This window comes from Geotrypetes seraphini, chromosome 3, assembly GCF_902459505.1.
Source record: "Geotrypetes seraphini chromosome 3, aGeoSer1.1, whole genome shotgun sequence".
NCBI lineage: Eukaryota > Metazoa > Chordata > Amphibia > Gymnophiona > Dermophiidae > Geotrypetes > Geotrypetes seraphini.
In genome coordinates, this window is record NC_047086.1 from 60147832 (window position 1) to 60164507 (window position 16676).

Genomic DNA, 16676 nt, shown 5'->3' on the forward strand with positions numbered 1-16676 from the left:
CACCTTTAAAAATGTAGTGAGTGCTATATCAATTTAGCATGTGCTAATCTACAAATTAATGCAAGTTAAGTTGACAGTAAACATTAGAAAGTTCTTATGCTTGGGTTCTTTTTTAATTACAATTAAAGAAAGTTTAAAAAGTCACACAATTCAGCAAAAAATATAAAAAGGGTCCAAAATGACACAAAAACAAACCAAAAATATCTCGTTGGACATTCTTACTGCTAATATTTAGTCACTAATTCTAATATTTTGATAACCTTTTAGTTTATGTATATTATTTTTAGTTCTATATATCTCTTATGATAAAAGACAACCAAAACTGCTCCCAGTATTAATACAGAGACATTACGTATCTTTATCTGCCTATCTGGCGTTTTAAGATGGATCATTTGGACAAGGGCATTTAGGTTTGTTTACGAGCCTTGTTTTTACTTTCTTATCCTGTCCATTTTGCAAATGAGTATGCTTGTTCTCATCCTTGTGGGGATTAGTATTGGTTGGTGCATGCAGATGGGATCGCTTTATGGCTTATGGTTTTAATTCCATTATATTGTTTTATTCCAAAAACACATACACAATAAAATACACACAATAAAAGTACAGAGTCATCTAGTGGCACGTCAAAAGCACGTCAGATATTGGCGCACCAACAATCCCGCAGGACCAATGCGCACTGCCGGTTCCACCGCTTTCACGCCTTACCGTTAACATTCTGAGGAGGATGTGGAGGGAAACCTCCCCCACACACACTACACTGAAAACTCCCGAATAGCGAGAGAACGGAAGTTTTCAGTGTATTGGGGGGGTTCCCCCTCCCAACCCCCAGCCCCCAACCCCCAACAGGAATGCAACCAGTTCTAAGTATACAGTAGGGTTCCACCGCACACCCTCTCGGTGGAACCGACAGCATACATTGGTCCTGTGCGCAGGTCCAGCTTTAGCGCGCGTGACTTTTTATCATGCGCTAAACCCCATGCTAGCCGTAAAACTGCCGCCTGCTCAAGAGGCGAGGCTGGCGGTTTAGTGCTTGGTATTAAGCACATTAAACCGCTAACGTGGCTTCGTAAAAGGAGCCTTTAGTCCTCATATTTCATCTGACAAAGCAAGTGATGTTGTAACAAATGTTTAAAACACAATCAAACTCCCTTGCTGCCATATGTAGCCTGGGAGTTTATTCCATTCTGCTGGCCCTGCACATGAAAAGGTCACAGCTTTAACTTGTATTCAGTTTGTAGCAGTTTTGAAGCGGGCCTTGGAGGCTATGAGTTTGGATCCTTCATCTTTTGGGGGTCTCATTCTTTAGGATTTGTGCTGTGTCTTATGCAGTTCAGTATGGAGGTTCAGTTGAGTTTATCTGCCAATTGGGACGTTGACACTCAAATGCATATTGCTGTTATGTGTGCCTATAATTTGTCCATTTCCTGTTTTCATTTTCTTTTAGTTTCTTTTTACAGGTTCCTTGTCTGCTGAGATTTGTGTGTGACTGTGTGGCCATTTCTACATTTACTGGGCTTGCAAGAGAGCAGCTGAGTCTCACTGGACTATGAATCTTACCCCCTCTTTTACAAAGGTGTGCTATGGGACTCATAAAAATAATTTTAAAAAACATGTAAAAAATAGCCTAAATGGGTACTTGGTTGATCAAAAAGCCTGATCGTCCAAGTACCCATAACCAAAGCTGGTTTTAGACGTATCTAAAACTAGCTTAGGCCTTTCCCCTGCCTCTAAACACATAGAGCAAAAAGAGGCATTTTTAAAGGAGGGGAAAGGGTGGGAGGTGGGCGGGGGATGGGCCGACCTAGACATAGTCGTACAGCAAGTATAACCAAAAGTTTAGACAGGTTGTCTAGCCGGCACTTATACGTTTTGACTTAACCAAGTCAAAACAGGTATAAGTGCCGAAAAAGGGGCCACTGAGCTGATCGCAGCTGCCACGATCAGCTCAGCGGCCCCGGCAACCTGCCTACCCACCACCACAACGATTGCGGCAGGAGTGATTGGCTATCTCTCCTACCGTGATAGCCAATCACCCCTCTACCCGAACTGCCACGGGTAGAGGGATGATTGGCTATCAAGGCAGGAGAGATAGCTAATCTCTCTTGCTGTAATCCACCCACCCATCCCCGCCCACAGGAGGGGCCTAAGGCAACTGGGACAATTTCGGTTAGCCTAGGTGCCTAAAGCCCCTCCTGTAGGTGGGGCCTTAGGTGCCTGGCCCAATCAGGCCCTAAGGCCCGCCATTTGGGCGATACTGGGCATGCTGGACGGATGGGGGTAATGCAGGGTCGGCAGGTGGGGGGGTTCAAGGGTGGTCATGGGGGTGGGGGTCTTCGGGCAGGAACGGTTGGGCTCCCTCCTGCCCTGATTGTGTCGAGGGGGGTATTCAGGCAGGAGTGGTTGAGCTCCCTCCTGCCTGGATCGTGTCGGGGGGTTAGGGGGTCTTCAGACAGGAGGGGTTAGGCTCCTTCCTGCCCGGATCATGTCCAGGGGGGTCTTCAGGCAGGAGGGGTTGGGCTCCCTCCTGCCCAGTTCATATCGGGGGTGAGGGGGGTCTTCAGGCAGGAGGGCCTGGGAAACCTCCTGTCCGATCCGATCAGGGGTGGGGGTGGATCGCAGCAGGAGATATTGGCTATCTCTCCTGCTGCAATACCGATCGGAAGTGCTGCAGTTTCCAGGATTGTTATCACGGCAGGGAGATGAGCCATCTCTCCTGCCACAATCGTTGCTGGTTGTGTGTGGGTGGATTCTGTAACCGGTGTTCTTTTTGACAGACACCGGTTACAGAATCCAGCTTTTAGGCTAAGGACTGGCCCCTCCTTCGCCTAAAAGGTCTGGTTCTGGGCGTTTGGGACTTAGGCTTATTTTTGTTTGATAATGTATTGCAAGTGTAGACGTAGTGGTGATATGGCCGTTTAAACTGCTGAACGTAGAGGTAGGCCATTCTAAAAAAAACCCTCATTTTGGATGTTTTTTTTTGAGAATGGAAATTTTCCCTGCTTCTACTTTCAACGTTTAGGGCCTTAGGGGGGACTTAGACTTTTTTAAAATTATGCCCCTCCACGCTTTTTAGTGTGCACTAAACACGCGCTAAGCACTAATGCTTGCATGTTATACTATGGATGCGTTATCGGTTAGTGCACACATTGATTTAGCACGTGCTAAACGCGCGCTATAAACGTGCCTTTGTAAAAGAGGGCCCTAGTCTGCCTGCCCTTGGCTTTGGGATTCAATGTCTCAGCATTTGAGGGATGTTGCGGGATCAGTTGCTTCCAACATTGCTGCAAGTGAAGCATTTTTCATCACCAGAGTTGATTTTTGTCCATTGTGGGGAGGGGGGGGGGAGGGAGGTAACAATATTTGTACTACTACTACTCATTTTTAGAGCAATACTAAGCATTCTCTTAGGAAAACATAGAATAGACAGTCCCTGCTAAAAAGAGTTTATAATCTAGTTATGACATAGAAATTGGACAAAAAGGTGCATCTATACACAGTGATCAGATGGGGAATTACAGAAGTATTTTTCAAGTAAAAGGTGTGAAGCAGGTATTCTTTGGGCCAACTGTTATTTCTTGCATACCTGCTCCGTTTGGTCTGATGTTATTCTCTGGGTGGTCTGGCGGGGGGGGGGGGGGAAGAAGATATGTATAATGGAGTGCTTGCGTAAGCATATGAATGCAGATGTTGCTCAATTTGTGCATGCTGTGGGGGGGGATTGCTGGTGGTGCATGAGTTGATCATGCGTGATTGTCTAGAGGGTTTGTATCAGCCCTTTAGGTTACATATTTCCGATTTAGGCTAAAATACTATCAGGGCAGCGGCGAGAGTAGCTCCGCCCACCCCCACCACGTCATCGAAGACCGACTGGGCTCCTCCATAACAGGAGTCGAGCCAGCGGCAGAGAGCAGCAGAAGCGGAGGAGAAGCAAGGAGGAGCGAAGGAGAACCAAGAGAGAGAGAAGGAGAGGCAGGGGAGAGCCAAGGAGAGCAGAAAGAAGCAAGAACAGGCTAAAATACTATCGGGGCAGCGGCGAGAGTAGCTCCGCCCACCCCCACCGCGTCATCGAAGACCGACTGGGCTCCTCCATAACAGGAGTCGAGCCAACGGCGCACGGCCGTTCGGTCAAGTCTTTCACACAAGGTTACTGAGGAGGCGTCAAGCAGGCAGAGAAAGTAAGAGAGGACACCAGAAGCAAGCAGAGAGAGCGAGAGAAGACACAAACAGCAGGCTGATAGAGAGAGACAGAGGACACCAGCAGAAGGCAGAGAGAGCAAAGAAAAGACACCTGCAACAAGCAGAGAGTGAGAGAGGACACAAATGGAAGCAGAGGGGAACCAGAAGATGAGCTTTCCAGTATTCTGCACGGACTGTCATATGTATGACTACCTCCCCTCGGGGAGACAGTCATATGTATGCAGCCGGTGTCAGGAGCTGAAAAGCTTGAAGACTGAAGTCAAGCGACTAGAGGACAAGATACAGGAACTAGAAGGACTTTACACCATGGAGGACCCAATCAAGGCAGCTGAAGTCTTCACGAGAGAGAGACACATTGAGAAGGAAGTCAGGGAACTTGAGAAATTCATTGAGGAAGCATACAGGATGAAGGTGGAAGAGAACGAACTTCGTATGAAAGAAGAAGTTACCCCGACACCAACATGGAAGGGAGAACAAGAAACAGATGACCTCGAAGAAGACATACACAGAGGGATACTGCAGGAAGAGGAGAATTTGGCTAGTCGAGGCCCAGAAGAAGAAAGAGCGAAGCACACCAAGGACATTGACCTGAGACCGGAGCGAAAATTGAAGAAGGGAAAATCGGCGATCCTAGTGGGAGACTCGATCCTGAGGCATGTGGACAGCCACATAGCAGGAGGGAGAGAGGATCGATTGGTTACCTGCCTCCCAGGAGCAAGAACCAAGGACATCGTGGACAACATTGGAAAGATCTTAGACAGTGCGGAGACAGAAGAGACCGCAGTAACGATCCACATCGGGACAAACGATGTCAGCAGGAGAGACTATAGAAGAAGCAAGCTGATAGAACAGTTCAAGATTCTGGGAAGGAAGCTGAAGATGAGGACCCAGAAGATAGCATTTTCAGAGATCCTACCAGTACCTAGGGCAGATGTGAAAAGGCAGGAAGAACTACAATCAATAAATGCGTGGATGAGGAAATGGTGTGAGGAAGAGGGATTCCACTTCGTGAGGAACTGGACAACGTTCTGGGGCAAGAGCAAGCTTTACAGGAAAGATGGACTACACCTGAGCACGGCAGGAACTAGACTTCTAGCAAACAACGTCAGGAGAGGAATAGAACAGGCTTTAAACTAACAAGAAGGGGAAAGCCGACAGTCGTCCAAGCGTCGACAATTCGGAAGAAGGTATCCTGTGAAGATACTGAGGGGAAAAAAGGCCGGGAAGAATCAAGGGACAAATTGCAAGAGTCGACTAACCCAGAAGAGGAGGTTAAAAAGATTGTAGCAAAAGAGAAGAAAATAGAAGCGCAGGGAATGGAAATGAAGACAACAAAACACCAGGATCTAAATTGCATATATACCAATGCAAGGAGCCTGAGAAACAAAATGGGGGAACTAGAAGCCATGGCCAATGCAGAAGACATAGACATCATTGGAATTTCTGAAACATGGTGGAATGAGGAAAACAAATGGGATACAGCACTGTCGGGGTACAAACTCTATCGCCAGGACAGATCAGGACAGAAAGGAGGTGGAGTAGCCCTATACATAAAAGAAAGCATACGATCGACAAAAATGGACACAGCAGAGACGGCCAACAAGCTAGAATCGCTATGGGTTAAAATACCAGGAAAGAAAGGGCCTGAAACAAAGATAGGCCTATACTATCGTCCACCTGGACAAACCGGAGATATCGATGAAGAAATGGAAGCCGAGATGAAGCGAGAAAGCAAAAGCGGGAACACAGTTATTATGGGAGACTTCAACTACCCTGGGATAGACTGGAGTCTTGGAAGCTCAAAATGCGCTAGAGAGACAGAATTCCTGGAAGCTACACAGGATTGCTTCATGGAGCAGCTTGTTAGAGAACCAACGAGAGGAAATGCCACTCTGGATCTAATCCTAAATGGGTTAAGGGGACCTGCAAAGGAAGTAGAAATAGTGGGACCGTTGGGAAGCAGTGATCATAATATGATCAAGTTCAAGGTTGAAGTAGGAATACCGAAAGGGAAGAGAACCATAGCGACAACTTTAAACTTCAGGAAAGGAAACTACGAGGCAATGAGGGAAATGGTAAGAAAGAAACTTAGGAACACGTCCAAAAAATGGCAAACGGTACAACATGCCTGGTCTTTTTTCAAGGGCATGGTGAGCGAGGCGCAAAATACATATATCCCCAGGTTCAGAAAGGGGTGCACAAAGAGTCGAACAAAAGACCCGGCATGGATAACCAAAATAGTGAAGGAAGCAATAGGCAATAAGAAAAATTCATTCAGGAAGTGGAAAAAGGACAAAACTGAGGAGAATTGGAAAGAGCACAGGAAAAATCAAAAAGAATGTCACCGTGTGGTTCGAAAAGCCAAAAGAGAGTACGAAGAGAGGCTAGCTAAGGAAGCACGAAACTTCAAACCATTCTTTAAATATGTTAAAGGGAAGGAGCCGGCTAGGGAGGAGGTAGGACCGCTGGATGACGAAGACAGGAAGGGAGCTGTGAAAGAGGAGAAAGAAGTGGCGGAAAGGCTAAACATGTTTTTTTCGTCTGTATTTACAAATGAGGACACTTCAAACATACCGGAACCTGAGCAATTCTTTCATGGAAGTCAAACAGAAAAATTAACATCCATAGAAGTGAGCCTTGAAGACGTACGCAGGCAGATAGGAAAACTAAAACCTGACAAATCCCCGGGTCCGGACGGAATACATCCAAGGGTTCTGAAAGAATTAAAGGAGGAGATAGCGGAACTACTACAGCAAATTTGCAACCTGTCCCTAAAAACAGGCGTGATCCCGGAGGATTGGAAAATAGCCAACGTTACGCCCATCTTTAAAAAGGGATCAAGAGGAGACCCTGGAAATTACAGACCAGTGAGTCTGACCTCGGTTCCGGGAAAAATGGCAGAAGCTCTGATAAAAGAAAACATCGATGAACATTTCGAAAGGAACGAACTACTGATAACCAGTCAACATGGTTTCTGCAAGGGTAGATCGTGCCTAACGAACTTACTGCACTTCTTCGAGGGAGTTAACAAACAAATGGACAGAGGAGACCCCATAGACATCATATATCTAGATTTCCAAAAAGCCTTTGACAAGGTGCCCCATGAACGTCTACTCCAGAAGCTGAAGAACCATGGGGTGGAAGGAGATGTACATAGATGGATCAGAAACTGGTTGGAAGGTAGAAAGCAAAGGGTAGGAGTGAAAGGCCACTACTCTGACTGGAGGAGGGTCACGAGTGGTGTACCGCAGGGCTCGGTGCTCGGGCCACTGCTATTTAATATATTCATAAATGATCTAGAAACAGGGACAAAGTGTGAGATAATAAAATTTGCAGACGACACCAAACTTTTTAGTGGTGCTCGGACTATAGAAGACTGCGAAGAATTACAAAGGGACTTGAACAAGCTAGGGGAATGGGCGACGAGGTGGCAGATGAAGTTCAACGTTGAGAAATGTAAAGTATTACATATGGGAAGCAGAAACTTGAGGTACAACTATACGATGGGAGGGATATTATTGAAGGAGAGTATACAGGAAAGGGACTTGGGGGTAATGGTGGACACAACAATGAAGCCGATGGCACAGTGTGCAGCGGCCGCTAAGAAAGCGAATAGAATGCTTGGTATAATCAAGAAAGGTATTGCGACCAGAACGAAAGAAGTTATTCTGCCGTTGTATCGGGCGATGGTGCGCCCGCATCTGGAGTACTGCGTCCAATTTTGGTCACCATACCTTAAGAAGGATATGGCGTTACTCGAGAGGGTCCAGAGGAGAGCGACACGTCTGATAAAAGGTATGGAAAACCTTTCATACGCTGAGAGATTGGAGAAATTGGGTCTCTTTTCTCTGGAGAAGAGGAGACTTAGAGGGGATTTGATAGAAACTTACAAGATCATAAAGGGCATAGAGAAAGTAGAGAGAGACAGATTCTTCAAACTTTCAAAAAATAAAAGAACAAGAGGGCACTCGGAAAAGATAGAAGGGGACAGATTCAAAACGAATGCTAGGAAGTTCTTCTTTACCCAACGTGTGGTGGACACCTGGAATGCGCTTCCAGAGGACGTGATAGGGCAGAGTACAGTAATGGGGTTTAAGAAAGGATTAGACAATTACCTACTGGAAAAGGGGATAGAGGGGTATAGATAGAGGATTACTGCACAGGTACTGGACCTGTTGGGCCGCCGCGAGAGCGGACTGCTGGGCACGATGGACCTCTGGTCTGACCCAGCAGAGGCACTGCTTATGTTCTTATGTTATAACTTTTTGTGCACAGTGCAAGATTTGTTTTAACAGAGCGAGCACAGCTCCTGTTGTGGAGGTATGATGACAAGCCCTTGGCTGTCCCCCACGTTGGCTAAGACTCCTTGAGTCAGATCGCTAAGTGTTAGTGTTCTTTGTAATCAAAAGAAGGGTGGAAATGGTGATAGAGAGGTAAATTGAGGGCATCACTGCATTAAGTAGTTTTGTGACTTGGCAGCACCAGGGGCCACGATTGATGTGATGTTTGAATGGCTGGAATGGTGGATATGTGAGGCCTGGTGACACCGTGGGTCATGCTATGTCCTCACATTTGTTATGAGCTCTGTTGAGGAAGTAGGCTAGGGCGTTACCGACTAGTTTTATGGAAGGAGTTATAAGAGTAGGAAAGGCATGTTACAAAAGAATGTTCTAGATTATGGAAATGTTCATGGGTTATTTAATAAAGCTGCAACCAATGTTTTGCCACTAGTATTGGAGTTCTGTTGTAATAGATCTTAAGGTGTCCCTTGATATTTACATTTTGGAGATCTATCTGGGATCAAGTGAACAATATATTGGAAAATCCAGTGGCATTGATGAACAATACCATCCTATTTGGTATCTTAATGAGAGCTGAAAGTCAAATATCTGCTAGGAATAACAAACTTCTCTTTGTAATGACAGGGGCTGTCACACAACTTATTTTGAAGAATTTGAAGAACTGGGATAGGTTAAATTACACTTTCTGGTGGGAATCCCTTTGTTATACTTTTAAAATGGAGCGTCTGATGGCAGTACAGCAGGGAAGGTACAGGAAACTTATGGATGTTTGGGAGCCGTTGACTAAATTTTGTAAGGAATGATAACTGACTTTATTTTACTGACCTTAAACATACACATCCAGGGTGGGAGGGAGGGGGTAGGGGTTTGTACTGGAATTGTTTTGGGGAATTTTTAGATAGTTTCTTGTGGGTATTTACTTTCTTGATTAATAGGTGGGAGGGTGGGAGAAAATAATTGTTTATTATTATATGTAAGTTTATTGTGCTATTCTTATAATTTTATATATACATGAATTATTTGTATGCACAATTGTAGATGGAAAATGTAATAAAGATATAAAAAAAGATGTTAAGGTTTAATGCTGGAAGTGAGCAAGGAATGCAAATGCCATTGTTAAAGCTTTAAGTGAATTCTAGCTTTTGTAGAGAGCCAATGTAGTCTTAAAAGAAATGGAGTGGCATGGTCAGTGAATTTATCCCCCCCCCAAAAAAAAAACCAACTCATAGCAACCTTATTCTGCACAATCAGTGCTATTAATGATTAAAAAGGCCTAGCAAATTAATATTGCAGTAATAATAGCTTTATTTATATCCTATCAGTTCAAGACGGTGTACAATAAGAGGTGCTGTAAGGATAGCAAGGTAACATCAGTTAGAATTACAATTTTTTATGTGTGTTAAACATGTGGAGGGGCATAATCAAAAAAACCGTCTAAGTCCCTTTTTGGCCTAAGTCCTTAAACGTTAAAAGCAGAAGCAGGGAAAGTGTCCATAACCAAACCAAACGTCCTTGTTTTGATTATGGCCTTCCTCTGCCTAAATGCCCAATCACCACTACATCTAAAAGTACACCCACATGACGTCTACACTTTTTAGCCATAATGAAACAAAAAAACGCCTAAGCCCCAAACGTCCAACAGAAGGGCTTTTAGGCGAAGGAGGAGCCAGGCCTTCGCCTAAAAGCTGGATTCTGTAACCGGTGTCTGTCAAAAACAACACCGGTTACAGAATTCCCCCCCCCCCCCACAACGATCCAGGCAGGAGGGTGCCCAAGCCCTCCTACCATGTCGAACCGCCAACCCCCCCCGACAACATCGGGGCAAGAGGGAGCCCAAGCCTCTTGCCCCGCGGCAGCCGCAGCACCCCCGACGATCCCCGGCGATCGTGCCCCCCCCCCCCGCCGAGTACAGGAGGGCCAGGAGGGAGCCCAAACCCTCCTAGCCCAGCCGACCCCCCCCGAGTACGATCGGACCAGGAGGAAGCCCAAACTCTCCTGGCCCCGGTGACCCCCCTGAGTACAATTGGGCCAGGAGGGAGCCCAAACCCACCTGGCCCCGGCGACCCCTACCCCCCACCCCCCACTACAATACGTACCTTTTCAAAGTTGGCCGGACAGACGGGTGCCAATCCCGCCCATCCGGCAGAATGGGGCCGGATTGGCCCAGCAGTCCCAAAGCCCCACCCACAGGTGGGGCCTAAGGCACCTGGGCCAATCAAAATAGGCCCTCCTGTGGGCGGGGCCTTAGGCACATAGCCGGTTGGGCCCATGTGCCTAAGGCCCCGCACACAGGAGGCCCATTCCAGTAGCGGGGAGGGTCACCGGGGCCAGGAGGGTTTGGGCTCCCTCTTGGCCCAATCGTACTCGGGGGGGGGGGTTGCCGGGGCCAGGAGAGCTTGGGCTCTCTCCTGGCCCACTCGAGTCAGGGGTCGCCGTGGGCAAGGAGAGCTTGGGCTCTCTCCTGGCCCGTTGTTAATTGCGAAGGGGGGTGATGGATCACGGCAGGAGAGATGCCTCATCTCCCCTACCGCGAAGCCATCACTCCTCTATTGGAACTGCCGCGACCCGCAGCAGGAGAGATAGGGCACATCTCCTGCCGCAGGTCGCAGCAGTTCGGGTAGAGGAGTGATGGCATCGTGGTAGGGGAGATGAGGCATCTCTCCTGCCGCGATGGTTGCGGTGGGTAGGTTGCCGGGCTGCTGAACTGATGGCGCCAGCGGCCATCAGCTCAGTGGCCCCTTTTCGGCACTTAGACCTGGTTTGACTATGTCTAAGTCAAAAAGGTCTAAGTGCCGACTAGGCAACCTGTAAATGTTTTGGTTATACCTGTTGTACCCCTAGGTATAGGTCGGCCCAACTCCCGCCCACTGCCCGCCCTTTCCCCTTCTCTAAACACACCTCTTCTCTCTGTGCATCTAGAGGCAGGGGAAAGGCCTAAGCTGTTTTTAGATACGTCTAAAAACCAGCTTTGGTTATGTGTACTTGGACGATCAGGCTTTTTGATCGTCCAAGTAGCCATTTAGGACACTTTTTAGACGTGTTGTTGTTTTTTTTATTATTAACCCCTTAATGCATTAATTGTGTTATTAGCGCATTAAATGTACAGCTCTTCTAGAAACATAGAGGGGCATAATCGAAAGGAACGTTTAAGTCCATTTTCCTTCAAGTCGCAAGTCGTCCAAAGTAAAAAACAGCCTCGGACACATTTTCGAAAAATACGTCCAAATTTTTTTCCATTTTGAAAATCTTCTAAGTATACATCCTGCCAATCTGATCGTCCAAGTTGCTAAATCGTCCATCTTTATACCACATTTTCGTCCAACTTTTCGTCCAAGTCAAAAATGCCTAAATGCCAAAAATGTCAAAAATGCCTGTTGGATGTAGGAGGGGGTCTGCAAAGTGATGGACTGAACACCCAGACATGGCACCTAAATAGTGGGGTACCTTACATGGCACTGCTGTGAACTTCACAAAAAGAGTGCCATGTCTTCTCCTCACTACAGCTCCCTTATAGGTCATGGTGAGCCCCCCAAACCACATCCAGAATCCCCTAGAATCACTTAACTACCACCCTATTAACACTTATGGCTGCAGGAACCACTTATATGCCAGTATAAAAGGGTTTGGGGGTGTATAGAGGAGTGCACATGTTTAAGTATCAATGCAGTGATTACAGGGACTTATGGGCATGGGTCCTCCTCTCCATGAGTCCCTAACCCACCCCCAAGATGGCTTAAGACGCCTCTGTGCTGGACGACTAGGCTTTCCTAAGCCAGGCTGCCAGGTGATGATGGTCTGGAGGCTGAATTTTAAAGGTGTGATTACAATTTTTAAGGGGGGGGGGTCGGTGATCACTGGGGTAGTGTGTAGGGGTATGTATTATGTGTTTGCAGTGCTTATTTGGTGAATTTAGATGGGTTTTTGTGACTTAAACCATGCTTTAAATGGTCTAAGTCACAACGTCCATGTTCCGTCGATCCTGGGCTGTATAACTTTCTGTTATACATGCTATATGACTAAGTCTAAGCCGGTCCACATCACGCCCAACTCCCACCCTCGACAATCCTCCTGAACCGCCCCGTTTAGCGATGGTCGTTCAGCGGCACTATGGAGGCCTGTCACATGCACAGACCATCTGCTTTCCCTGTAGATGGTCTGCGCATGCGTTTGGTGTTCGTTTTTGCTGGGTATTTTTTTTTTGGGACCGGCCCCGACTCCTGTTCTGGAAGGGCGATCCTCGGTGGCAGCAGCCTCTTTAACAGCAGGCAATTATTGACTCTCCTGCTCTCTGCCACCCTTCCCAGCAGTGCAGCCCCGCATTAAAACCACGACTCGCACTGGGGGGAAGGGCGGCAGAGGCTAGGAGAGTTGGGGTGGCATCTGCATCTGTTATCCTATGTAGTGGTCTCCTATCTTGCTTTTAGCAACGGATGCCTTCAAAACCTCACGGAATTTTTCCACTGGCGTTGCTTTGGACTGGCCAAGCACACGGAGGTTGACTGGACTAAACAGTATATGCTTCCGTTTGACCCAACAAAACTTTCAGGTCGTATAAAGGACATCTGCCCAAGCTGAAGACCACTGTTCTTGCTTTTTTATAGCAATGTTGACTGCTGGTTCTTTTGCAAGTTCCATGGAAGGGGCAGAGAGCAAAGCGGCTGGGATTTCAGGCTGAGGACAGTGGGAAAGAATGTTTGCAACTGGTCCCCAGCAGACACTTTGTTGTGTTGATCGGCCAGCCCAGTCGGTTTCCAAGATTTCTTTAGTGAATTGTGTCCCTGCCTATTTTGCATGCCGTTCCCCTCATTTGCATGCACAGATCGGAATCGGATCGGCACAGAGGACCCACACAGTTTATAATTTCTGATATCTTTTTAAAAAAAATTTCTATATTTTGCATAAGCTTTTTTCATTTTGTTCCTTTACTACAAATGCAGACATGTTTATTGCCAGGCAAATAAAGCCATACAATGTACATGAACGTAAGTGCTGTGTACGCTTTTCAGCGCAATAGAAATGAAAAATAGTAGTAGTAGTAGGAGTAATATATCAGCAATGCCAAGGCTTTGGTGAGGTGTTTTAAGTTTTCAAGTTTATTTAAAATATTTGATTTGATTGCAAAATCCCAAATCCAATGCGATTTACACTTAGGGCTCCTCTTACAAAGCCATGCTAGGGCCTTAACGCGCGGAATAGCGCACGCTAATTTGCTGCACGCACTAGCCACTACCACCTCCTTTCGAGCAGGTGGTAGATTTCTGGCTAGCGCACGCTATAGCATGCGATAATCCGGTGCGTGCGATAAAACCGTTTGTGCGGCTTTGTAAACGGACCCCTTAGTTATAAAATTGGGTTGAAAAAACAAAAAAGTCATAATAATTAAACTAGACAGTTAGTACTATTTTAACAAAAAATACATGTGAAAAAGGGAGGAAAAAAAATTAAAGGATTAAATATAATTTGTAAACAAATAAAAGGGCTTAGGTAATGAAACAAGAGGTTGGAGGAGGTTGCCAACTTAATTTTTGCTTACCAGCACAACTAGTCCGCTGTAAAGTATCCTTTGAAATGATTCAGTTAAAAGCGTCCTTAAAAAGCCAGCTTTTTAGAAGACTTTTAAACTTACTATGTAATTTTTCTTCTCTTATATTGATCAGGAGTGAGTTCCAAATTTGAAGGGCTGTAACAGAAAAAAATTGCGTCCCTCCTTGAAGAAATGAATTTTAGTGAAGGGACTAATAGTAACGATTTTTCTTCGGATCGTAAACATTTTGTAGGAGTTATAAGGGATTAGAAATCTTTCTAAGAATGCAGGAGCTTTGTTTATTAGTATTTTATGTGTGAGTAATGCTATTTTATATGTACTTCTGTGATTTACAGGTAACTGATGCTTTTCCTTTAAAAGGGGAGTTACATGATCGAACTTTTTTCTTTAAGAGGTGCTATTTTATTAAATTCTATCACTGAATATATTCAAGCCATCCTATATAACTCAGAAAATCAATTAGACCTAATCAGAAGGGCGTTGATGAATATTGGACCTTTCATCAATTTCACCCATGTGTAACACTGACCTGGCATATTTGGCATATGCTCTGTTGTTTTATTTTCTGGGTTTGTGTTCTGTAGGCACTGAGATGACTTGGAAAAACATCCCTTGACATACAGAGCAAAATGTTCCAATTTGCAAGCTAGCAGCAGATGGTAGGATGGATTATATTGAAATTTAAAAACATTGACATCTTCTTATCTTACCAGTCCACACATGCTTTTCTTTAGACATAAAAAAACAATTTACCTTCCATACTGACTATGCATTTTCTTGTAATTGGATTGAATTATTTATAGAAACAAACAAACCACAGTTGAGCTGGAGATGCTTAAAGCAGTTTTTAAAGCCTTTTACCCAATTAAAAACACACATTGGCTTTCAAAGCTAAGTCTGATGAATAAAACAGCACTTTTACCTATGATATATATTTTTACCCTTTTGACTGCCTGCAGACAAAGCAGGTGCAATGTATGTAGGTAATTTTTTTGGGGGGAACACTCTTTGTGGCTGCAGATTTTTAAAAGGTGGCAATATTAGGTAGTTTCCCTTTGAAATGGAATTGCAATGAATATAGGCAAAAGGTCCCACATATATTGCTGACAAAGTGGACTATTCAAAATTGCCTACAAGAAGATCTTTTGTCAAAACAGAGATCTAACGGGATAATTAATTTGGTAGCAGGATATATTCTCTAGGGTGAAACACAGAACCTCAAAATGCAATGTCCTTTAAGAATGCACATGCTTTTGCCAGAATTAAAAAAATGCATTCTTTGGGGGTGCCGGAGTGTTTCAGACCTTAGACTTCATTCTCATTCTTCATGGGCCACCAACATGTTAGGTTATCAGAATATCCTTAATGAATATTTATGGAGGAGCTTTGAATGGGTGGTAGATGCTTGGAATGCCATCCCGAGGGAAGTGGGGGGGGGGGGGAGGAAAATGGTGATGGAATTCAAAAAAGCACAATGCGCAGCAGCCACAAAGAAAGCAAACAGAATGTTGGGTATTATTAAAAAAGGTATTACAACCAGAATGAAGGAAGTCATCATGCAACTGTATTGTGCGATGGTGCGCCCGCATCTGGAGTACTGTGTCCAATATTGGTCACCACACCTTAAGAAGGACATGGCGATACTAGAGAGGGTTCAGAGAAGAGTGACAAAAATGATAAAAGGTATGGAAAACCTTCCATACGCAGACAGGTTAGAAAGGCTGGGGCTTTTCTCCCTGGAAAAGCGGAGACTCAGAGGAGACATGATAGAGACTTTCAAGATCCTGAAAGGCATAGAGAAGGTAGAGAGGCTTCAGCTTATTGGGAACCACAAGAACAAGGGGGCACTTGGAGAAATTGAAAGGGGACAGATTTAGAACCAATGCTAGGAAGTTCTTTTTCACTCAGAGGGTGGTGGGCACCTGGAATGCGCTTCCGGAGGTTGTGATAGGACAGAGTACACTATGGGGTTTTAAAGAAGGATTGGATAAATTCCTGAAGGATGTGGGGATTGAGGGATACAAATAGAGGTAGAGATAGGATTATGAAAGGGTATAAATAGAAGCATAAAGGGGAATAAAGGGTTTTAGACAAGGATCACCTTACAGGTCATGAACCTGATGGGCCGCCGTGGGAGTGGACTGCTGGGCGCGATGGACCTCTGGTCTGACCCAGCGGAGGCAACTTCTTATGTTCTTATGTAGCCATACATTTTTTATTAATTAAAATTGCCACTCCTGCCTTTTTACCTACTGCAGAAGAAAAAAAAAACAATGTTTAATCCATCCAGATTCCAATTTCCTTGATTCAAGGGCATTTAAATGGGTCTCTTGAATATAATATATATCAGCATTTTATTGTTTTAGGAAATTTAGTGTTTTCTTTCTCTTTATAGGATGATTGAGACCATTAACATTTAGATTATTGAAAACATATCTATTCAATAAACAAGATTGTTGAGACTTTAAGATGTGTTCTTTTTAGGTTCCGCATTTCAAATGTACTTTTTATTATGTTTTATATTTTAAATGTATTTTTATCTGATTATGTATTTAATAAAGTAGTAGTTATGATAGTTGTTTTTTTGAAATTGTATTACTAACTGAAATATTCAGTCTTACTATTGTGAACCG